Raw genomic sequence first — 26,254 nt, 5'->3', positions numbered from 1 at the left:
AGTTACCTAGAGTCAGAGAGGAGTGGCCAGGGATCTAAAATGTCCCAGGGCTGCCAAGCCTCTCTTCTCTGGCATCACAGCACTGCCCCAGTCTGACTGGCACGCAGCTCTGTTTCTTTCTCAGTCAGTGAGCAGTGTCGCGGTGGTGCTGTGATGTCGGAAAAGAGATTGCAGATCCCTGACTATGCCTCTCTGACTTTTGGCAACTGTACAGCCTATGAGCTGATCACTGGTATACTGCAGCCTACGAGCTGATCACTGGTATAGTGTGGCCTACGAGCTGATCACTGGTATACTGCGGCCTACGAGGTGATCACTGGTATACTGCGGCCTACAAGCTGATCACTGGTATACTGCAGCCTATGAGCTGATCACTGGTATACTGCGGCTTACAAGCTGATCGCTGGTATACTGCGGCCTATGAGCTGATCACTGGTATACTGCGGCCTACGAGCTGATCACTGGTATACTGCAGCCTACGAGCTGATCACTGGTATACTGCAGCCTACGAGCTGATCACTGGTATACTGCGGCTTACGAGCTGATCACTGGTATACTGCAGCCTACGAGCTGATCACTGGTATACTGCAGCCTACGAGCTGATCACTGGTATACTGCAGCCTACGAGCTGATCACTGGTATACTGCGGCTTACGAGCTGATCACTGGTATAGTGTGGCCTATGAGCTGATCACTGGTATACTGCAGCTTACGAGCCGATCACTGGTATACTGCAGCTTACGAGCTGATCACTGGTATAGTGTGGCCTACGAGCTGATCACTGGTATACTGCGGCCTATTAGCTGATCACTGGTATACTGCGGCCTATGAGCTGATCACTGGTATACTGCGGCCTACGAGCTGCTCACTGGTATATTGCAGCCTACGAGCTGATCACTGGTATACTGCAGCCTACGAGCTGATCACTTGTATACTGCGGCCTATGAGCTGATCACTGGTATACTGCGGCCTAAGAGCTGATCACTGGTATACTGCGGCCTAAGAGCTGATCACTGGTATACTGCGGCCTACGAGCTGATCACTGGTATACTGCAGCCTACGAGCTGATCACTGGTATACTGCGGCCTATGAGCTGATCACTGGTATACTGCGGCCTAAGAGCTGATCACTGGTATACTGCTGCCTACGAGCTGATCACTGGTATACTGCAGCCTACGAGCTGATCACTGATATACTGCAGCCTATGAGGTGATCACTGGTATACTGCGGCCTATGAGCTGATCACTGGTATACTGCGGCCTAAGAGCTGATCACTGGTATACTGCGGCCTACGAGCTGATCACTGGTATACTGCAGCCTATGAGCTGATCACTGATATACTGCAGCCTATGAGGTGATCACTGGTATACTGCGGCCTATGAGCTGATCACTGGTATACTGCAGCCTACGAGCTGATCACTGGTAAACTGCAGCCTACGAGCTGATCACTGGTATACTGCGGCCTACGAGCTGATCACTGGTATACTGCAGCCTACTACCTGATCACTGGTATACTGCGGCCTACGAGCTGATCACTGGTATACTGCGGCCTACGAGCTGATCACTGGTATACTGCAGCCTACTACCTGATCACTGGTATACTGCGGCCTACGAGCTGATCACTGGTATACTGCGGCCATCTCTCTGTTTGGCACTTTGCGTCTTCTATGCTGTAAAAATTACTTTTACCCACAGTTACCAAAAGTCAGAGAGGAGTGGCCAGGGATCTACAATGCCCCGGGGCTGCCAAGCCTCTCTTCTCTGGCATCACAGCACTGCCCCAGTCTGACTGGCACGCAGCTCTGTTTCTTTCTCAGTCATTGAGCAGTGCCGGGGCGGTGCTGGGATTAGGGTTGCCACCTTTCCCTCAGAAAAATACCGGTCATGGGTGTGGCTATGTGGGGGTGGAGCTACAAAAGGGGAGGGGCCAGATTGCACAGGGGCTGAGGGATCAGGGGTTTAAGAAATGGCATGGGGGATGGGAGGGGGGTTTAAGAAATGGCATGGGGGATGGGATGGATACAATATATATGCGGGGGGAGTTTTCCTATATCGCACAAAAAAATTTACATTTAGAGAATACCTACCAAAACCCTATTTATGCCGGCGGCGGCGGTAGTGGTGGTGCGCGACAGCAACGCTGGCTCTCTCTGATGACGAGTGACGTCCCCCTGCGCAACGTCAGATAAACAGGCTAATCAGACAGTATCACACATGACAGATTTAGATGCACAGGCTCAGCAGACAGTATCACACATAACAGGATTAGATACACAGGCTCAGCAGACAGTATCACACATGACAGATTTAGATGCACAGGCTCAGCAGACAGTATCGCACATGACAGATATAGATACACAGGCTCAGCAGACAGTATCACACATGACAGATTTGGATATACAGGCTCAGCTCACAGTATCACACATGACAGGATTAGATACAGAGCGCAGCAGACAGTATCGCACATGACAGGATTAGATACAGAGCGCAGCAGATAGTTTCACACATTAAATCAGTGTTTCCCAACCAGGGTGCCTCCAGCTATTGCAAAACTACAACTCCCAGCATGCCCGGACAGCCAAAGGCTGTCTGGGCATGCTGGGAGTAATAGTTTTGCAACAGCTGGAGGCACCCTGGTTGGGAAACACTGCATTAAATACACAATTTTGCAGAGAGGTCTCACCAGTCTCTTGTCTTCACTTTCTCCTTTCCCCGGGCGGCACCAGGTTAGGAATGTCCGGGGTTGAGGAGGAATGGGGTGGGCAATTATTTATCCCATGGGGCCACATGAGAAACTAAAAATATTGTGGAGGGCCGGGTAGTTTTTCCCCAGATTAGGCAGCATAGTTGTCCCCCAGATTAGGCAGCATAGTTGTCCCCCAGATCAGGCAGCATAGTTGTCCCCCAGATTAGGAGCATAGTTGTCCCCCAGATCAGGCAGCATAGTTGTCCCCCAGATTAGGAGCATAGTTGTCCCCCAGATTAGGAGCATAGTTGTACCCCAGTTGTCCCCCAGATTAGGAGCATAGTTGTACCCAAGTTGTACCCCAGATTAGGAGCATAGTTGTACCCCAGTTGTCCCCCAGATTAGGAGCATAGTTGTACCCCAGTTATCCCCCAGATTAGGAGCATAGTTGTACCCCAGTTGTCCCCCAGATTAGGAGCATAGTTGTCCCCCAGATTAGGAGCATAGATGTCCCCCAGATTAGGAGCATAGATGTCCCCCAGATTAGGCAGCATAGTTGTCCCCCAGATTAGGCAGCATAGTTGTCCCCCAGATTAGGCAGCATAGTTGTCCCCCAGATTAGGCAGCATAGTTGTCCCCCAGATTAGGAGCATAGTTGTCCCCCAGATTAGGCAGCATAGTTGTCCCCCAGATTAGGCAGCATAGTTGTCCCCCAGATTAGGCAGCATAGTTGTCCCCCAGATCAGGCAGCATAGTTGTCCCCCAGATTAGGCAGCATAGTTGTCCCCCAGATTAGGCAGTTTACCCCCCCCCCCCCCCTACACACACACACACACACACATATATACACAGACACATAGAGACACAGACACATATAAACACAGACACATATATACACACAGACACATACACAGACACATATATACACACAGACACACACAGACACATATATACACACAGACACACACACAGACACATATATACACACAGACACATATATACACAGACACATATATACACACAGACACATATATACACACAGACACATACACAGACACATATATACAGACACATATATACACACACACACATATATACACACAGACACTCACCCGCCCTGCGCAGCAGATGGAGACAGAATACACGGCCTCTCCCCTCCCTGCTCTGCCTATGGAGGGTTGTAAGACTGCACGGGGCAGAGGGAAGGCGGGGGAGGGGGAGAGAGGAGACAGGAGGTCACGCCCCCTCCCCAGCACTGTACAATCTCTTCCTGTCATCGCACGGAGCTCTCCCTGTCACAGGCTGGTGGTGTCAGACATGGGCATTGTACGGCCGGTCATGAAAGAAGTGTTCTTCTGGGGATGCTGCTCCGTCCGCCCCTGTCAGTGAATGAAAAATACCGGCCATTGCATAGCCGGTATTTTTCATCCAAACTTACCGGCACAGCCCGGAATGTAGATGAAAATACCGGCTGTGCCGGTAAAATACCGGCAGGGTGGCAACCCTAGCTGGGATGTCGGAAAAGAGATTGCAGATCCCTGACTATGCCTCTCTGACTTTTGGCAACTGTACAGCCTATGAGCTGATCACTGGTATACTGCAGCCTACGAGCTGATCACTGGTATACTGCGGCCTACGAGGTGATCACTGGTATACTGCGGCCTACGAGGTGATCACTGGTATACTGCGGCCTACAAGCTGATCACTGGTATACTGCAGCCTATGAGCTGATCACTGGTATACTGCGGCTTACAAGCTGATCACTGGTATACTGCGGCCTATGAGCTGATCACTGGTATACTGCGGCCTACGAGCTGATCACTGGTATACTGCAGCCTACGAGCTGATCACTGGTATACTGCAGCCTACGAGCTGATCACTGGTATACTGCGGCTTACGAGCTGATCACTGGTATACTGCAGCCTACGAGCTGATCACTGGTATACTGCAGCCTATGAGCTGATCACTGGTATACTGCAGCCTACGAGCTGATCACTGGTATACTGCGGCTTACGAGCTGATCACTGGTATAGTGTGGCCTATGAGCTGATCACTGGTATACTGCAGCTTACGAGCCGATCACTGGTATACTGCAGCTTACGAGCTGATCACTGGTATAGTGTGGCCTACGAGCTGATCACTGGTATACTGCGGCCTATTAGCTGATCACTGGTATACTGCGGCCTATGAGCTGATCACTGGTATACTGCGGCCTACGAGCTGCTCACTGGTATATTGCAGCCTACGAGCTGATCACTGGTATACTGCAGCCTACGAGCTGATCACTGGTATACTGCGGCCTATGAGCTGATCACTGGTATACTGCGGCCTAAGAGCTGATCACTGGTATACTGCGGCCTAAGAGCTGATCACTGGTATACTGCGGCCTACGAGCTGATCACTGGTATACTGCGGCCTACGAGCTGATCACTGGTATACTGCGGCCTATGAGCTGATCACTGGTATACTGCGGCCTAAGAGCTGATCACTGGTATACTGCGGCCTACGAGCTGATCACTGGTATACTGCAGCCTACGAGCTGATCACTGATATACTGCAGCCTATGAGGTGATCACTGGTATACTGCGGCCTATGAGCTGATCACTGGTATACTGCGGCCTAAGAGCTGATCACTGGTATACTGCGGCCTACGAGCTGATCACTGGTATACTGCAGCCTATGAGCTGATCACTGATATACTGCAGCCTATGAGGTGATCACTGGTATACTGCGGCCTATGAGCTGATCACTGGTATACTGCAGCCTACGAGCTGATCACTGGTAAACTGCAGCCTACGAGCTGATCACTGGTATACTGCGGCCTACGAGCTGATCACTGGTATACTGCAGCCTACTACCTGATCACTGGTATACTGCGGCCTACGAGCTGATCACTGGTATACTGCGGCCTACGAGCTGATCACTGGTATACTGCAGCCTACTACCTGATCACTGGTATACTGCGGCCTACGAGCTGATCACTGGTATACTGCGGCCATCTCTCTGTTTGGCACTTTGCGTCTTCTATGCTGTAAAAATTACTTTTACCCACAGTTACCAAAAGTCAGAGAGGAGTGGCCAGGGATCTACAATGCCCCGGGGCTGCCAAGCCTCTCTTCTCTGGCATCACAGCACTGCCCCAGTCTGACTGGCACGCAGCTCTGTTTCTTTCTCAGTCATTGAGCAGTGTCGGGGCGGTGCTGTGATGTCGGAAAAGAGATTGCAGATCCCTGACTACGCCTCTCTGACTTTTGGCAACTGTACATAAGTCATTTTTACAGCATAGAAGACAAGGAGTGCCAAAACAAATGTATGGCTGCAGTATACCAGTGATCGGCTTGTGCCGTGCTGACAGGTTATTGACCTATTTTTATGTCACAGTTGCGCTTTAAACAAAAAGTATTCACTATGGGGGAGATTTATGAAAGCCTATGTAGAGGACGTTACTCTCATTTTTAAAAAGGCCTCTGATCGGTTGCTATGGGCAACTCCACCACTGATCCTCTGCACAGGTTTTCATAAATCTCCCCCTATATAGCTTAGATTTGGACCCTATAATGCATTTGTGTTGTGGCCTTCAGCTGAGATGCAGCACAATTCAACATGGTGATCTTTGGTCATATGACCCATGGGCCCCATTTTTATTTTTGCCCACGGCCACACTTAGTCTGCAACCTGCCCTGTATACAGTCTCATGCATAAAAACGTATCTCTTATCCGAAGGATAGGGGAAAAGTTTTAGGCCCCTTTCACACTATAAATTTGCTCCGTGAAAAGACCCGTTATACACTTACATTAGAAAAGCCTTAAAAATGGAAGTTGAACGGCTGTTCCAAAATCCCATTAAAGTCTATGGGATTTTTTGATTATCCATTATGACCCGTCATAGCCTGTCATAAATAATGAACGTTATTTGTGACGGAAGAAAAAACTGCACATGCACAAATTTTTCTTCCGTCCTAAGAAACGGGTAAATTAACAGCCATTATTTTTAACATTGAAGTCTATGGCTGATGGATGAGCCTTCATGTCATCCGTTTGCACCTGGTTTATAATATCCGTTATTACTCCTGAGCATGCTCAGAAAAGGTGACATCAGCAAACTCCTGCAGTGCTGAGGGACTAGGGACTACTACTACTCCCATCATGGAACAGACTTGTTTCCATGATGGGAGTATTAATTCCCCGGCTGCTGGAGTCTGCCAGTGGCTGGGGAGCCTACATTAGTGTTTGTACTACTACCCCAATCAGGGAACAGACTCTGTTCCATGATGGGGGTTGTAGTACAGGGGCTGAGGGATTGATCGCACCGGGTCTCGCCGTCACGCCCCCCTCCCATAGATTTGCATTGAGGGGGCGGGGCGTGACGTCACGAGCTCCCAGCGCTGACTCCAGCATTTGGAACAGTTTGTTCCAAACGCTGAGCAGCGGAGTACCCCATTAAGTGATATTTTTTATGTATTTTTCTACCAATAAAGATTTGCAATGCTTTTGTATATGACCTATGATTAGTATTTTGTTTTGGTAATTTATGTTCATTATTTCCCAGTCGCGGCTACATTCTAAGCCATTTAATTTTGGAATAATGTTCATTACCTTAAAATTACCTTATGGGTGGATAACCTTCTTGAGTCCCACTGCAAGTTCTAAAGTTGCATTCGGGAGGGCCCGATTGCAACAGAAATTGGGCGTTGTCTTGCCTCTTGGTCCTAGTTCAGATAGCAAATAGCTAAGTCTGGGAGTTCCTTTTGGATACACCAACAGAGTCATGTGTCAGCAAAGTCCATGAAGAAAGTGGAAAGGAATTCTGCACATTTACCCATCATTGATGTAACACTCACGTTTCTGAAGACAGGAACTCCGGTGTATGTGAATCCGCTGGACCTGTGTGGCAGATGACTCGGACCGTGCCAGGGAGCGGAGTCTAAGGTGCCGCTGGTCTTCACCAGAGCCTGATGCAAAGCAGTCAGGATAGCTGTAGGTCAGGGCAGGCTGCACAGTAGCGTAGTCGGGACGTAGCAGAAGTTCAGTAGGCAGGCGGCAGAGAAGCAAGGTCAAGGTCACAAGAGCAGGAGATCTGGTACACGGCAAGGCAATAGAAAGGAACGCTTTCTCTAGGGCACAAGGCAACAAAGATCCGGCAGAGAACTGAGGAGGGTGGAGGAATTTATCAACAAGACACAGGTGGTTATACTAATGAGCGTACTGGCCCTTTAAATCTTAAAGCTCCGGCGCGCACGCCCTAAGGGACGGGGACACTCGCGCCGGAGCAGAGAGGCGGAAGCAGAGGCAGGGGAAACACCCGGAGAGTGACGGACTGGGGCTCGCATGCGGGTGCGTCCCGCAATGCGAGTCCCAGCCCCGTCGGCAGCAGAAGGTAAGGGGACCATGCGCTCATGGCCAGCGTGTGAGGCAGGAGCGCATAGAGTAACAATTGATAAATTCCTCCACCCTCCTCACTTCCCTGCCAGATCTTTGTTGCCTTGTGCCTGAGTGAAAGTATTCCTGAGAGTTGCCTTACCGTGTATCTGATCCTTTGCTCTGTGACTTGACCTTGCTCCTCTGCTGCCTGCCTACTGACCTCCTGCTACATTCTGACTATGCTACTTTGCCGCCTGCCTTGACCTTCTTCTATCCTGACTATGAGCTGCCTTATCCCTCCTGTGCCACGCATCTCCTCAGCCGCCTGTGTGGTCGAGCCGTGCCAGGGATAGCGACCTGGGTGCCGCCTGCCGCAGCAAGGCACCTTAAACTCCGCTCTCTGGTACGGTCCGAGTCATCTGCCACACAGGTCCAGCGTATCCACATCCACCGGAGTTCCTGTCTTCTGAAATGTGAGTGTTACAGTAAGATCCGGCCATGGATCCCGCTGAGGTACCCCTGCCTGAAGTTGCGGATCTTCCCTCCATTGTGGTACGTCAGTCACAGCAGTTGGCCTGACAGGCGCAGCAGCTTTCTCAACTTTCAGCTATGATGCAACAGCTTTTGGCCTTGAACAGCAGCAGGTACCGCAACCTGGCCCACTCCCACCACCAGCTCCTGGGGATTCCAATTCATGCAGAGATTTCGTCACACAGTGCTCCATGCACTTGGTGCTCATGTCAGAACTGTTTACGACAGAACATGCGAAGGTGACCTTTGTCATTAGTCTACTGTCCGGAAAAGCCCTGGCCTGAGTTACACCCCTTTGGGACCACGGGGATTCAGTAGCTTCAAACTTGACAGCTTTTCTGGCAGAATTTCGTTGTGTCTTTGAGGAACCTGCACGTGCCTCTTCTGCTGCAACGGCTTTGCTGAACCTCTGTCAAGGGAATTCTTCCGTTGGTGACTACGCGGTTCAGTTCCGCACTCAAGCCTCAGAACTAGCATGGAATGATGAGGCCTTGTGTGCCACATTCAAAAAAGGACTGTCTAGCAGGATTAAAGACGCTTGCACCTAGGGCACGTAGGAGAGGGATCCCTAGGTGTGAAGAACACCTCTCCTTGCTTAACTATTTCTGTACAATCTGAATCTCTTGTCATGCAAGTGGGTGTATTGCATTAAGAAAAGATTAAAAATTCTATGTTCTGCCACACTGTACTTCAGAGATTCTTCTTGGCCTTCCTTGGCTGCAACGCCATTCTCCGCACCTGGATTGGAGAATTGGAGAAATTGTGATACTGTCAATTATATCTTCCGTGATTTTCTCTACACTTGTGTTGTCGTATACTTAGATGACATCCTGATCTTCTCTTCCAACTTAGAGGAGCATCGTACTCATGTTCGTCTGGTTCTTCAGCGATTACGGAAGAATCATCTCTACGCCAAACTGGAGAAATGCCTGTTCGAGAAATCTAGTCTTCCATTTCTTGGCTACATTGTCTCTCATCAGGGCCTGCAGGTGGATCCAGATAAATTGTCTGCAGTATTGGATTGGCCTCGTCTTTCGGGCCTACATGGTATTCAACGCTTTCTGCGATTCGCTAACTATTGTTGTCAATTTATCACACATTTTTCATCTTTGGTTGTGTCAGGCCCAAGGCCTGAAGGCCTGATTATGGAAACATACATGTGTTTTATAATTGCATCTATGTATAAACTAAGACCTGGGGGGTGAGCGGTCATTCAGACGGTGTATACTGTGTTTTTTGTGTATTGCAGTTTACTGGGGGTCTGGTTGTGTGTTTACATCTCCTTTGAAGTCATGCACGCTGGTCCCATCATATAATCAACCAGATAAGAGGGCCAGGAAGAGAGATGCCCCCCTGGTGGGATCAGAGGGGAGGGGGGAATGGAGTCTCCCTCCAAAAAGGAGATATATAATATTTAACAATGCTAGAATGTGTGTTCAATGCTGTGGAACAAGCTGACAAGACCATCCTAAGAACAGCTGGAACCTCACTCTCTCTCATGGACTGCTAATATCATCGTTCTGTAAGAACTTCATTTTTGCTTTCTGAACTTGTCTTGCTAAACTCTTATATATATTCTTATACCTGTATGTCATTTGTTTATTTTTATGCATAGCACTGTGATACCTTTTATCAGATTAAATGTTTAATTAATCAGCTCTGGTCTTTGATCTCTAAATATATGAGCTCACCTTTCTGAAGGCAGCTCGGGTGGAAACACATTTATCTGAGGGTTAATTTGGTGACTTGCTGGGACTAGCAGTGGATACCCAGAGGTCTGGCAGCTTTAACCTTTGCACCATCACACTCTCTCTAGCGTCTTGGCTGGACCGATAGGGTGTGATCGTGACAGATTGCTCCAATTGTGGCTCTCACTAAGAAGGCATCTAATCCGAAGTCTAGGCCTCAAGAGGCTGAAGAGGCCTTCCCCCGTTTAAAGTCTAAGTTTGCCTCTGCTCCCGTGCTTACAAGACCTGATTCGGAGAGGCACTTTGCTTTGGAGGTTGATGCCTCATCTATTGGAGTGGGTGCCATTCTTACTAGGAAAAACGCCAAGGGCAAGACTTTTACTTGTGGGTTCTTCTCCAAGACCTTCTCTCCTGCTGAGAGGAATTACTCCATTGGAGATCGTGAACTCCTCACTATCAGGCTAGCGTTGAAAGAATGGCGACATTTATTGGAAGGTTCTTCTCATCCGGTCAGCATCTACTCCGACCATAAGAATCTTCTATACCTTCAGTCTGCTCAGCGTTTGAACCCCCGCCAGGCAAGGTGGTCACTGTTCTTTTCCTGGTTCAACTTCTTCATTCACTTCCGTCCAGCAGACAAGAACATCAGGGCTGATGCTCTCTCCTGGTCCTCTGACATCATTGGTTTGGACTCCACGCCTAGGCATATTATTCCTCCTGACCGTGTGATTCCTGCAGCTCCTGCCTAGATTCAGCAAGCTCCTCCCGGAAAATCCTTTGTGCCCGCCAGATTGAGATGCAAGGTCCTGAAATGGGGGTCATTCTTCCTTGATAGCAGGACATCCTGGAATAAGCAAGACTCTACTTCTTATCTCCCGGCACTACTGGTGGCCCCATCTTGAACATGATGTTTCTGATTTTGTTTGTTCCTGTGCCCGTGACAAAACTCCTCGACAGAGACCTGCAGGTCCCATATCGCCATGGATTTAGTCACCGATTTGCCACCATCTCATAATAACACTCATCTGGGTAGTTGTATTTCGGTTTTCCAAGATGGCTTATTTCATTCCTCTACCAGGTCTTCTTTCTGCCCCGCAGCTGGCAAAGTACTTCTTGTTGCATGTCTTTTGTTAACATGGTCTTCCTCAGCATATCGTTTTGGATCGAGGTGTGCAGTTTGTCTCTAAGTACTGGCGAGCCCTTTGTAACAGTCTGGACATCAATCTGGACTTCTCCTCGGCCTACTACCCTCAGTCCAACGGTCAGGTGGAGAGGGTTAATCAAATCCTAGAGACTTATCTTCGGCATTTTGTTTCAGCTCGCCAAGATGATTGGGTCGACCTTCTTCCCTGAGCTGAATTCTCATATAATGATAAGGATTCTGTGTCCACAAGGTAGTCTCCCTTTTTTGTTGTCTATGGACTCCATCTCCGTCTTCCTCTTCCAGTCTCCTCCAGTGTGCCTGCTGTTGATGAGCTGGTCCGTGACTTCTCTACCATCTGGCAACAGACCTGACAGTGGTTATCTCAGGCTTCTTCACACATGAAGGCGCAAGCGGATAAAAGTAGAAGACCTCCTCCGACCTTCTCTCCTGGTGACATGGTGTGGCTTTCATCCAAGTACATCCGCTTCAAGATCCCCTGTTACAAGCTTGGTCCTCGCTTCCTTGGTCCCTTCCAGATTCTACAAAAAATCAACCCTGTCTTCTACAAACTCTGTCTACCTGCTACGTTACATATTCCCTATTCCTTCCACGTCTCTCCCCTCAAGCCTTTTGTCATTAACCGGTTTTCTCAGAAGAATCTTGTCCCCACACCTGTCTCCGGCTCTTCTGACATCTTCAAGGTTAAAGAGATTCTTGCTACAAAAACTGTGAGAGGTAAACAATTATTTTTGGTCAAGGGTTACGGTCCAGAGGAGAGATCTTCGGAGCCTGAGGAGAATATCCTTCTCAGGAGTTTTCTGACTCATAAAAGAGGGGGAGACCAAAGGGGGGGGGGGGGTACTGTTACGTTATGCGCTCCGGCCGCACACGCTGGCCGTACGCGCATGGTCCCGTTACCTGCTGCTGCCAGCGGGGCTGGGACTCGCATCGTGGGACGCTCCCGCATGCGAGCCCAAGTCCGTCACTCACCTGGTGTTTCTCCTGCCCCTGCCTCTTTGCTCTGGCGAGCGTGTTCCCGTCCCCTTGGGCGCACGCGCGTCGGAGCTTTTAGATTTAAAGGGCGCTCATTAGTGTAATTCACCTGTGGCTATTTGGTAAATTCCTCCACCCTCTTCACTTCCCTGCCAGATCTTTGTTGCCTTGTACCTGAGAGAAAGCATTCCTGAGAGTTGCCTTACCGTGTATCTGATCCTTTGCTCTGTGACTTGACCTTGCTCCTCTGCCGCCTGCCTACTGACCTCCTGCTACGTCGTGACTACACTACTTTGCCGCCTGCCTTGACCTTCTGCTATCCTGAATACAAGCTGCCTTATCCCTCCTGTGCCTCGCATCTCCTCAGCCGCCTGTGTGGTCGAGCCGTGCCAGGGGTAGTGACCTGGGTGCCGCCTGCCGCAGCAAGTCCATCCTGCTTTGCGGCAGGCTCTGGTGAAAACCAGCGGCACCTTAGACTCCGCTCCCTGGTACGCTCTGAGTCATCTGCCACCCAGGTCCAGTGGATCCACATCCACCGAAGTTCCTGTCTTCTGAAATGTTAGTGTTACACTCGGCCTGTGCCTAGGGTGGCAGTTTTAAGGGGCCAGCTCTTAGGAGAGTTAAAAAAATATTTTTTTATACTTTTGATGTAGCTGTTGCCACTAAGATGTTGCCTGGAAACTAAAAATCATTCCCCCCTTTAGTTGAATTCACATGGGTCAGAACTGCTGCAAATTTTACCGGTAGATTTGTAGCCGCAGCTGCTCACTATGTTGCTGATTTATGAGATCCATATATAGCTCATGCAGTTTTTTCGCACATTTATGACAGATCTGCATGAAAAATGTAGATGCTTGTGGAATCGCCATAATAGGGTGTATTCAGTCTGAGTGCCTAGGGCAGCACAAGTTGTATGTACATCCCAGGTAGACACAGTGACAGTCTCCCTCTCACAGCAGAGCAGGAGGAACACTTACCTGGCCTGCACTGCTTATGGGCTACCCGGACCTGACCCTCATGGACCTCTTGTCCTTGCTATGTGTAAGAAATTGACATGATTGGGATTTTTTTAAAACCGTTTTTAATCCGTTTACAGCATGCAAGAACGGAACAGAAACGGGGATAAAAAATGGGGACAGACGGCCGTGTGAATGCACCCTTAGATACATTAACAACATCTATTTACGCCGAAAAAATGCTCACATACGCACATCACCCTGTTCCCATGTTTTTCTTCACTCCAGACTCTGTATTGGCCATTTATTGGCATTATTCCTTCCTTTAATACAAAGTATGAAGATTTACTAAGAGTGCTGTGTAGGTTTCTTTGTGGGTTCTAATTCCCTACAATTTATTTTCCACGGTATTTACTAAGGTTTCCCTACATTTTCCACTTTCCCTACATTTTGCTTTTTTCACACATGCTCTGATCTGTCTGTTTTTTCTCAGCTGAAATCCACCACATTTTATGTGGAAACCTTAGTAAATATGTTGGGTCTTTGTGAAAATGTCGGGTACACGCCCCTTTTCAGAGACCACACCCCTTTTATCGGTGGCCACGCCCCTTCTGCGGGTTTTCTCAGCAAAATGGAGAGTTAGTCGTGTTTTTTCCAATTCTGGCGCAAATTCTGGCGCAGACAGAATTTCTGGCGCACAACCCGACAAAACGTGTCAGGTTTGCAATAGTAAATGAGGGCCCTTGAGTGAAAAGGACGTAATGATCAGGGTCAGGGAGTCCAATAAACCTTCAAAATGAACTATGTATTCACATTTCATCTTCTGCAGGTACCAGGGACAGATATACATTCTGTGCTGCATTATAGGATCTGTAATATCTTGTCATATCATATACTATAAAACCATGTATGTGCTACAGTCCCATGTGTTCCATAATCCATACAGATCATTGTATAGGTATAAGGTGACACTTTGAAAGTAAAGACTAATAATTAGAAATATTTTTTGAAAATATACCTCAACTATGAGAGACATAATGAGAAAAAAAAATCACATTGTCTGATTTTTAAAGAATTTATTTTCAAATTATGGTGGAAAATAAGTATTTGGTCAATAACAAAAGTTCATTTCAATACTTTGTTATATACCCTTTGTTGGCAATGACAGAGGTCAGACGTTTTCTGTAAGTCTTCACAAGGTTTTCACACACTGTTGCTTCCTTGCAGATCTCCTCTAGAGCAGTGATGTTTTGGGGCTGTCGCTGGCCAACAGGGACTTTCAACTCCCTCCAAAGGTTTTCTATGGGGTTGAGATCTGGAGACTGGCTAGGCCACTCCAGGACATTGAAATGCTTCTTACGAAGCCACTCCTTCGTTGCCTGGGTAGGTGTGTTTGGGATCATTAACATTTCATCTTCAATGCCCTTACTGATGGAACGAGGTTTTCACTCAAAATCTCTGGCATTTTTGCTCACTGTTCTTGTGATCATTTTGACACCACGGGGTGAGATATTGCGTGGAGCCCCAGATCGAGGGAGATTATCAGTGGTCTTGTATGTCTTTCGTTTTCTAATAATTGCTCCCACAGTTGATTTCTTCACACCAAGCTGCTTGCCTATTTCAGATTCAGTCTTCCCATAGACTTGCATTGAGGGGGCGGGGCATGACTTCACAAGGGGGCAGAGTCGTGATGTCACCATACTCCGGCCCCGTAATCATGAGGCTTCAGACTCGGAGTCTCCAGCACTGGCTTGCAGTTTACACAGATGAATGCTGCATGAGAGATTGCGGGGGTCCCCAGCGGCAGGACCCCCGCGATCAGACATCTTATCCCTTATCCTTTGGGTAGGGGATAAGATGTCTTAGGGTCGGAGTACCCCTTTAAGTCTTGCAAACACTGTCTTGCATTACAAATGCAAAAAAGTATTTTTGGTACAGAGAACAGAATCTAGTCACAGCTTAAGCTCCTAGCCAATAGATACAGAAGTTGTCTCTACTACACCACACCCTCCTAGCTTGGGAAGAGGTGGATCTTGATCTCTAGGTAGTCAGTCTGAGTCTTGCCCTGGTCTCAGCAAGTAGGGTGTATTAGTTTGCCAGCTCCTTTCACACCACTGATAGTAGTAAGCCTAGGTCAAGCTAAAGTCAGGCTTACCTTCTACAAACAGGCCAGAAAATTTCACCAGTACTGTCTACAATCAAATCCAGCCTGTTGCCTAGTACAAGTCCTCCTGCAAGGAACAATCAGCTTTTCAGCATCATTTACAAAGGGCCAACGTGAAGATAGTGCTGCACTGGTTTAGTTTTGTCTCTGGTCATGTTCCAGTACCTAACCTGTTAAAGGGGTACTCCTGCAATCAGGCATCTTATCCCCTATCCTTTGGAGAGGGAGGGGATAAGATGTCTAAGCGCTGGAGTACCCCTTTAAGTCAGGGGAACTTTTCCCAGATACACTTCTCCAAGTGTCGTGCCTCAGTTTTCTATAAACGTGGAGTGACTGAAGTTCTACAGTCTCTCTTGCCACAGTTCACCTACTGAACTGCATCAGGAGTTAAAGTGTACCTGTCATCAACATTAAAAAAAAAGGATGTTACTCCCAATACAATAAGCATCCTGTTCCTGCCATTTTTATCTGTTCTCAGTCTAGTTCTGGACAAATATCTTCTCCATTGTGCTACTCAGGTCTCCTGCATTCCTATCCCTAGCAGAGTAAGCTGTGTTACCTTTCACTTCCTGTGTCTAAATATCAAACTAGCCTGTATGGGGACATTTAGAGGCTGGAATTATAATGGCCAAATATAAAAACCACAATATTTTTAAAACACATATGTTAGAGATAGTGTTATAATTACTTTATCTGCAAAATATCAATATATTATGTTGAGAACAGTGCCTCTTTAAAGGGGTACTCCGCTGCTCAGCGTTTGGAACAAAATGTTCCGAATGCTTAGAGACGCCACCAGGAGCTTGTGACGTCATAGCCCCGCCCCCACATGATGCCACACCCCACCCCCTCAATGCAAGTCTATGGGAGGGGGTGTGACAGCATATACTTGCATTGAGGGTGTGAGGCGTGATGTCATGAGGGGGCGGGGCTATGACGTCACAAGCTCCCGGCGCCGTCTCCAGCGTTCCAAACAGTTTGTTTCAAATGCTGAGCAGCAGAGTACCCCTTTAAATTAAGGTTTAGGCAGGCTTGGCTTTGACTAGAGCAGTGTTGATCCTAGGTGTACGTTCCTTCCTTGGAGATCATGAGCTGTTTATCTTCTACTCTTGCCCTGATTATTAGTCTTATTTATTTCTCTGTTCACAGTTTTTGTCTTTCTCACACGGCAGAGCTCAGGGATGAGATATTCTTATCTGTTTGTCCCATGGTGTAGCTCAGAGACAAGAAGACACATCTGATTGTCTCATGGTGCTCAGGGTCAGGCATGTTAGTTGCACATCTGATACTGCAATGCCCAACAGCGGGGTGCAGTTCTGTATGCTTTATGACATGGTAGCCCTGTCGTGCTAGACCTGGCTGGAAGCCCACTTGGGTCCAAATATAAAGCTATAGGGCCCTTATTTACCTTAACCCAACAGGCTTCCTCACACTCCTCTCTGCCTGCACACAAATCTAGGACAGAACTCTTAGCTGGAGATCCTCTTCAGCTCTCAAACTGAACTGACTTTCTCTCTGTAGATAGGCTGGAATAGGGTAAGTGCTGCTTCCTCTTGTGGAACGGTTCTGCTATGTGAGTGGGTGTGGGTTAACCCTTTACAGCTCTCAGCCTTGCCTGCTAAAATTGTTCAAAATACAGTTTCATAAAACACAGAGCCTAACAACAGTGGCAACAATATTACATAAAAAGGGACCTATGACATACAACACCCAACCACAGTCTTTGTAAGGGTCCCCAGTGGGACACTGCATATATATTAATATGCTCAGCGTCTCTTGCTTTGTAATGTGATGCTGTAACTTGGTTCCCTTAACAATTAAAGAAGTGCCTTATGACCCCCTGTAGGGAAGTCAGGCTTATAAATTCATCAATATGGACAGGTAGCTGCTCTGCAGGGAGCTCAGGAGGATGCACTTTTAAGATACACCCCTGTTCAGTCTAATACATATTTGCGTACCTAAGGATTGACTTTATTACTATTTCATTTTACTGCACTTTGCATTCTGGACCTTATAAGCTCCCCTTATATCTTGCTATAGTTTACAACAATCAACAGCTAAATGGAATATCTCATGATATGAACTATCAGAGCGGACTGCAGAGAGAAGCAGTGACGATCAGAGGAGCCATGCTGCCCCCGGGTCACTGAGACCCCTCTGTGCCAGGACACAGCCTGCTGAACCAGCAGAATCCTCAGACACCGAGACAGTGAGAGATCAGTAAGGAATCACTATGGCTTCGCACCACATTTTTGCAATACAGTTCCTGTCTCAGGTTTTTGATAAAAATCGGATTCCTCAAAACCAGACTAAACTGTATAAAAACGTGTGTACAAATTTTAATCTGTATACGGTTTGAAAAATGATGTCCGGTTGCATCCGTTTAAAAAAATAAAAAAAAGTATACGTTTTTAACTTTTCACTCCATTATGAATAAAGTTTCACTTGTTTGGTTGAAATTACCCCAAAAAAAACGTAATGTGAAAACCGGATGGAACCGTACGCACATACGGTTCTGTACAGTTCCCATTGACTCCCATGTTAAAAAAAACAAAAAAGTATATGTTTCAATCCGTTTTTTCACCCGGACCAAAAACCGTGGTAGGCTATGGTTTTGGGTATGGGAAAAAAACTGACAAAACCGTACAGGGTGCGAAACGGACACAACCTGATGCATCTATTGGCATACGGTTTTTAATGTAGAGTCAATGCATACGGTTTTCAATACGGTTCTGTGCGGTTTTCAAACGTATACGGGAACTGTATTGCAAAAACGTGGTGTGGACCCAGCCTAAGTGATGGTCATGTGTTCCCCTTAATATTGTTTCTGCTTATAAAAGAGGGTGAGTGCTATTTATAAATGCTCAGAATCATTATATAGTTATATTAGTCTAGTCAACCTACAAAAGATACAAACATGTGGGCTTGATAATAATAATAATAATAAGGCTGGGTTCACATGGGACCGCATACGGCAGGGGGAGCTGAAAACTTGCGCTCCCGTATGCCTTTGCATGCGGTCCCGTATGTAATTCATTTCAATGAGCCGACCGCAGTGAAACGCTGACTCCGGTCGGCTCATTTTTGCCCCGTGTGCGGTTTTCCCACCGCACCTAAAATCCCCCTGCCGTATGCAGTCCTGTATGGGACAAAACGTAGTGTGAACCCAGCCTAAGTTATTTTCCTTTGGGTTATACTTATCTGCCAATACCTTACTTCAGTATTCCTTCTTTCAGCAGGAGGCAGTATTATAGTAGTTATATTCTTGTATATAGGAGGCAGTATTATAGTAGTTATATTCTTGTATATAAGGGCAGTATTATAGTAGTTATATTCTTGTATATAGGAGGCAGTATTATAGTAGTTATATTCTTGTATATAGGAGCAGTATTATAGTAGTTATATTCTTGTATATAGGAGCAGTATTATAGTAATTATATTCTTGTATATAGGAGGCAGTATTATAGTAGTTATATTCTTGTATATAGGAGCAGTATTATAGTAGTTATATTCTTGTATATAGGAGCAGTATTATAGTAGTTATATTCTTGTATATAGGAGCAGTATTATAGTAGTTATATTCTTGTACATAGGAGCAGTATTATAGTAGTTATATTCTTGTATATAGGAGGCAGTATTATAGTAGTTATATTCTTGTATATAGGAGCAGTATTATAGTAGTTATATTCTTGTATATAGGAGCAGTATTATAGTAGTTATATTCTTGTATATAGGAGCAGTATTATAGTAGTTATATTCTTGTACATAGGAGCAGTATTATAGTAGTTATATTCTTGTATATAGGGGGCAGTATTATAGTAGTTATATTCTTGTATATAGGAGCAGTATTATAGTAGTTATATTCTTGTATATAGGAGCAGTATTATAGTAGTTATATTCTTGTATATAGGGGGCAGTATTATAGTAGTTATATTCTTGTATATAGGAGCAGTATTATAGTAGTTATATTCTTGTATATAGGAGCAGTATTATAGTAGTTATATTCTTTATACAGGAGCAGTATTATAGGGGCAGTATTATAGTAGTTATATTCTTGTATATAGGAGGCAGTATTATAGTAGTTATATTCTTGTATATAAGGGCAGTATTATAGTAGTTATATTCTTGTATATAGGAGGCAGTATTATAGTAGTTATATTCTTGTATATAGGAGCAGTATTATAGTAGTTATATTCTTGTATATAGGAGCAGTATTATAGTAATTATATTCTTGTATATAGGAGGCAGTATTATAGTAGTTATATTCTTGTATATAGGAGCAGTATTATAGTAGTTATATTCTTGTATATAGGAGCAGTATTATAGTAGTTATATTCTTGTATATAGGAGCAGTATTATAGTAGTTATATTCTTGTACATAGGAGCAGTATTATAGTAGTTATATTCTTGTATATAGGAGGCAGTATTATAGTAGTTATATTCTTGTATATAGGAGCAGTATTATAGTAGTTATATTCTTGTATATAGGAGCAGTATTATAGTAGTTATATTCTTGTATATAGGAGCAGTATTATAGTAGTTATATTCTTGTACATAGGAGCAGTATTATAGTAGTTATATTCTTGTATATAGGGGGCAGTATTATAGTAGTTATATTCTTGTATATAGGAGCAGTATTATAGTAGTTATATTCTTGTATATAGGAGCAGTATTATAGTAGTTATATTCTTGTATATAGGGGGCAGTATTATAGTAGTTATATTCTTGTATATAGGAGCAGTATTATAGTAGTTATATTCTTGTATATAGGAGCAGTATTATAGTAGTTATATTCTTTATACAGGAGCAGTATTATAGGGGCAGTATTATAGTAGTTATATTCTTGTACATAGGAGCATTATTATAGAAGTTATATTCTTGTATATAGGAGACAGTATTATAGTAGTTATATTCTTGTATATAGGAGCAGTATTATAGTAGTTATATTCTTGTATATAGAAGCAGTATTATAGTAGTTATATTCTTGTACATAGGAGCAGTATTATAGTAGTTATATTGTTGTATATAGGAGCAGTATTATAGTAGTTATATTCTTGTATATAGGAATCAGTATTATAGTAGTTATATTCATGTACATAGGAGGCAGTATTATAGTAGTTATATTCTTGTACATAGGGGGCAGTATTATAGTAGTTATGTTCTTGTATATAGGAGCAGTATTATAGTAGTTATATTCTTGTATATAGGAGCAGTATTATAGTAGTTATATTCTTGTACATAGGAGGCAGTATTATAGTAGTTATATTCTTGTATATAGGAGTAGTATTATAGTAGTTATATTCTTGTATATAGGGGGCAGTATTATAGTAGTTATATTCTTGTATATAGGAGCAGTATTATAGTAGTTATATTCTTGTATATAGGAGCAGTATCATAGTAGTTATATTCTTTATCTAGGAGCAGTATTATAGGGGCAGTATTATAGTAGTTATATTCTTGTACATAGGAGCATTATTATATAAGTTATATTCTTGTATATAGAAGCAGTATTATTATAGTTATATTCATGTACATAGGAGGCAGTATTATAGTAGTTATATTCTTGTATATAGGAGCAGTATTATAGTAGTTATATTCTTGTACATAGGAGCAGTATTAAAGTAGTTATATTCTTGTACATAGGGGGCAGTATTATAGTAGTTATGTTCTTGTATATAGGAGCAGTATTATAGTAGTTATATTCTTGTATATAGGAGCAGTATTATAGTAGTTATATTCTTGTACATAGGAGGCAGTATTATAGTAGTTATATTCTTGCACATATGAGCAGTATTATAGTAGTTATATTCTTGCACATATGAACAGTATTATAGTAGTTATATTCTTGCACATAGGGGCAGTATTATAGTAGTTATATTCTTGTACATAGGGAGCAGTATTATAGTAGTTATATTCTTGTATATAGGAGCAGTATTATAGTAGTTATATTCTTGTATATAGGAGCAGTATTATAGTAGTTATATTCTTGTATATAGGAGCAGTATTATAGTAGTTATATTCTTGTATATAGTGGCAGTATTATAGTAGTTATATTCTTGTACATAGGGAGCAGTATTATAGTAGTTATATTCTTGTATATAGGAGCAGTATTATAGTAGTTATATTCTTGCACATATGAGCATGTTGGGGAATTGAAACATAGAAAATATTTAAAAGTTCCCAAACTTGTCAGTGTACAGTTACGGTCTAATCTCTAGTCTTGTATTATGTTTGGTTTAGTACATTACAGCTCTATTTCTCAGACCCCCCCCCCCCCCCACAAACACACACCTCCACCCACCAGGACGTGGTGGCATGTGTTGTGACTTGGACCAGAATATGTCACTCATGAGAGCGCAGACCCCGCACGTCAGCAGAAGGCAGATCCAAGGGAATCCTCTTCATCCAAGGGAACGTATAAATACCCAGGGCAGGGGCTGACTTATCAGTGAAGTCTGGTGGATCTAAGAAGACATCTGCAAGGTAAGTGCCCTCTCCTGCCGCCTACCTTACCTCTATCTTATTGGCTTGTCTGCCAAATTCTATCTTTTTAGAAAGCATCATGGTACTTTATTAATGTTCATTATGCATCGATGTAGCAGAGCTGAACGTGTAATTTATCTTTTTCTTCTGCATGCTGTGGTAATACTGATGTTAATCGAGAGTGACAACACAACACGCTGACAAACTCAGCTCTGCTACATTTTTACATAAACAGATGTAGGAGTGTTGAATATGTCATCTTTTGTGTATGTGATAATTCCTGTTGTAGGATTTGCTGTAGTCTCATGACAAACTTAGCTCTGCTACACTATTCAAGGCTACTACACCTTTACATATACACATTCGGAATGAATCCATATTCTATTGAATTGATACTTTTGGACATTTTGCTGGAGTCTAATCTGATGACATACTTAGCTCTGCTGCACCGAGTCAATACTACTTCACCTTTACACACACATGTGTGGCAGGGATACATATTCTATTCAATTGTTTCTTTTAGACATCCCAAAAACTCTCTGTTCGTTTTGCTGGAGTCCTATAAAAATACTTAAAGACAAACTCATCTCTGCTACATCTTCGCCTACACAAATATAAACATGTTGTTGAACTAGTATTGTTTGCGCTTGTGTGGTTTAGTTCATTTACTGGAAATATCACTGTTCTTCTAGTGTGTTGTGCTATTTATTTCACTGCTACATTGACAAACTCAACTCTGCTACAGCTTATGTTTACAGACGTGGCAGAGCTCAATGTGTCTTTGAATTCCTACCTTAGTCCATTATAATTCTTATATTTGGGTACTATGGACAGGTCACTCGCAATAGAGTCAGATATGACCATGAATTGTAACTAAGGACGAACACAGCACTGCTACATCTTTACATATCCAGATGTGTAAGTTGTGCCAAAAGCCAAACTCAGCTCTGCTACATTTATAAATATACTCTATAAATTATACTCCTTTTTTCTAGACTTTTCTATGACCTGCTAGTTTTCCTGTAATACTATAGAAAGACCAATAATAAAGGAGCGATGTACACCAAAGACAAACTCGGCTCTGCTACATTCTAACATATAATGCAGAGCTGGATATGTCATTGAACTGTCTCTTTTTGCAAGGTACCAATTTACTAACTAATGCATAATGATATAAGCACAAATTTGACACCGCTATAACATATATATAGATAGATAGATAGATAGATAGATGTAGGAGAAAATCCCCATAGCAAACATATGCTGCTCTGGACAGTTCCTAAAATGGACAGAGATGTCAGCAGAGAGCACTGTGCTCGTGATGTCAGCAGAGAGCTCTGTGTTCCAAAAAGAAAAGAATTTCCACTGTAGTATTCAGCAGCTAATAAGTACTGGAAGGATTAAGATTTTTTAATAGAAGTAATTTACAAATCTGTTTAACTTTCTGGCACCAGTTGATTTAAAAAAAAAAAAAAAAAAAAGTTTTCCACCGGAGTATCCCTTTAACACTATCCACCCAGCTTTTCCAGGCTCCTAAATCTGCTTAGTACTGCAACCAACATGGCTGCTAGTAATTTCCATGGACTATTATATGAGTTGTAATGTGTGTCTGTGCATAAACTAATAAAGCTATAAGCAGATATGCCATTCAGGAGCATAGAAAAGCTAGGTGAGAATGACCCAGGCTCCTGAATGGCATGTTTGCTTATAGCTGTATCACTGTATGCACAAGCACACTTCACAACTTATATAATAGTCCCTGTAATGATTGGTTGCTTTACTAAGCAGATGTGCCATTCAGGGGCCCAGAAAAGCAGTGTGTGACAGTCAGACCCTGTAATGACTCAATACAGGGTCTGACTGTCACACACAACTATAGGCAGACAATCCATTCAGGAGCCTGGAAAAGCTGTGTGTGACAGTCAGACCCTGTAATGACTCAATAGAGGGTCTGACTGTCACACACAACTATAGGCAGATGTTCCATTCAGGAGCCTGGAAAAGCTGTATGTGACAGGCAGACCCTATAATGACTCATGGCCCTGTAATGATTACATGGTCTGACTGTCACACACAGCTTTACCAGTCTCTTGAGTGGCTAGAAATGTGTCAATACTAAGCAAATCAAGTGCTATTTAGGAGCCTGTGGAAGCTGTGTGTGACAAACGGTAATCATTACAGGGTCCGACTATAACACAGATATACCATTCAAGAACCTGGAAAAGTTAGGTGACATATCCTCACCTAGCTTTTCTATACTACTGAATGGCACTTTTTTGAACTATCCAGGGGCTTCCTGTCATTTGCACAAATTTATACCACATAAGGGATGCACATCTCCCCCCCCCCCCCCCTTGGTTTCAGGCACTGAGCCCTGTACATCAATCATACAAAGCAAAGAGGGGTGGGGAAGGGAGAAGGCATGCATGCTGCAGCTCAGCACCATCTCTACAGCTTTTAAGGGGGTTATCCAGGAAAAAACTTTATATATATATATATATATATATATATATATATATATATATATATATATATAAAATATAAAAATCAACTGGCTCCAGAAAGTTAAACAGATTTGTAAATTACTTCTATTAAAAAAATCTTAATCCTTTCAGTACTTATCAGCTGCTGATGTTGAGTTGTTCTTTCCTGTCTAAGTGCTCTCTGATGACAACTGTCTCGGGGACTGTCCCCATAACAAACCTCTTCAACTCTGTGCAGTTCCTGAGACAGACAGAGATGTCAGCAGAGAGCACTGTTGCCAGACAGAAAAGAACAACTCAACTTCAGCAGCTGATAATTATTGGAAGGATTAAGATTTTTTTTATAGAAGTAATTTACAAATCTGTTAAACTTTCTGAAGCCAGTTGATATAAAAATAAAGTTTTTTTTCCTGGAATAACCCTTTAAGCTTAGAAGGAAATCATGATTTTATAAATGTAAAAAGTAATCAGCTAAGAGACAGGTGTCATTTGCTTTCTCTAGCTATCAGTTATCTGTCCATGTCTGCAGCTCTGACAGTGCAAGTGTAGGGCACGGATGTCCACATGACCCCCCGCATACGCCTAAGAAATAATGTATAAAACCCATCCTCTTAGAGGTTGCATTCATTTTAATGATTTCAGCCTCCATGAATACTATTTAGGGGGGATATGTCTGGATAATGTGGCCCCTGGGAGACAGGATTAAGTAGTCTCTGGTGATCGGGATGTCAGAACCTGCAAACAGAGGATAATCCTCATATCAATTCAAATTATTATCGGCAAATATTTGGATCCCCCGCCATCCCCCGGTATATCCAGTATAATGGCCAGCTGCTCACCATGTAACATTTCTGTGCTTTTAATCAAGCTGGGAGTTGTAGTTATACTTTACCAGAATAAAGGGTAGAGTAGAGTTAAAGGGGTATTCCAGGCCAAAACTTTTTTTTATATATATATATATATATATATATATATCAACTGGCTCGGGAAAGTTAAACAGATTTGTAAATTACTTCTATTAAAAAATCTTAATCCTTCCAATAGTTATTAGCTTCTGAAGTTGAGTTGTTGTTTTCTGTCTAACTGCTCTCTGATGACTCACGTACCGTGACATCATCATTGAGCAGTTAGATAGATAATTTCAGAAGCTAATAACTATTGGAAGGATTAAGATTTTTTAATAGAAGTAATTTACAAATCTGTTTAACTTTCCGGAGCCAGTTGATTTATATATAAAAAAAGGTTTTGCCTGGAATACCCCTTTAACCCCTTAAGGACCAGGCCATTTTACACCTTAGGACCCGGCCATTTTTTGCACATCTGACCACTGTCACTTTAAACATTAATAACTCTAAAAAGCTTTTAGTTATCATTCTGATTCCGAGATTGTTTTTTCGTGACATATTCTACTTTAACATAGTGGTAAAAAAAATTTGTAACTTGCATCCTTTCTTGGTGAAAAATGTGAAAATTTTATGAAAAATTTGAAAATTTTGCATTTTTCTAACTTTGAAGCTCTCTGCTTGTAAGGAAAATGGATATTCAAAATATATATATTTTTCACATATACAATATGTCTACTTTATGTTTGAATCATAAAATTGACGAGTTTTTACTTTTGGAAGACACCAGAGGGCTTCAAAGTTCAGCAGCAATTTTCCAATTTTTCACAAAATTTCCAAACTCGCTATTTTTCAGGGACCAGTTCAGGTTTGAAGTGGATTTGAAGGGTCTTCATCTTAGAAATACCCCACAAATTGTTACGC

The 26,254-nt window shown here is 43.7% G+C and overlaps 1 protein-coding gene across 1 annotated transcript in view; it reads left to right on the top strand.

The window, feature by feature from the left end:
• The first annotated feature begins 21,913 nt into the window (after nucleotides 1-21,913).
• The window catches only part of LOC130328622 (progonadoliberin-2), a 61,479-nt gene continuing 57,138 nt past the window's right edge, over nucleotides 21,914-26,254 (top strand). Inside the window, exon 1 of the mRNA XM_056553492.1 lies at nucleotides 21,914-22,005. The gene's annotated coding sequence lies outside the window, so the exon portion shown is untranslated. The remainder of the gene's footprint in view (nucleotides 22,006-26,254) is intronic.

This window comes from Hyla sarda, chromosome 1 (genome assembly GCF_029499605.1).
Source record: "Hyla sarda isolate aHylSar1 chromosome 1, aHylSar1.hap1, whole genome shotgun sequence".
NCBI lineage: Eukaryota > Metazoa > Chordata > Amphibia > Anura > Hylidae > Hyla > Hyla sarda.
This window is presented reverse-complemented; position numbering and strand designations above follow the sequence as displayed.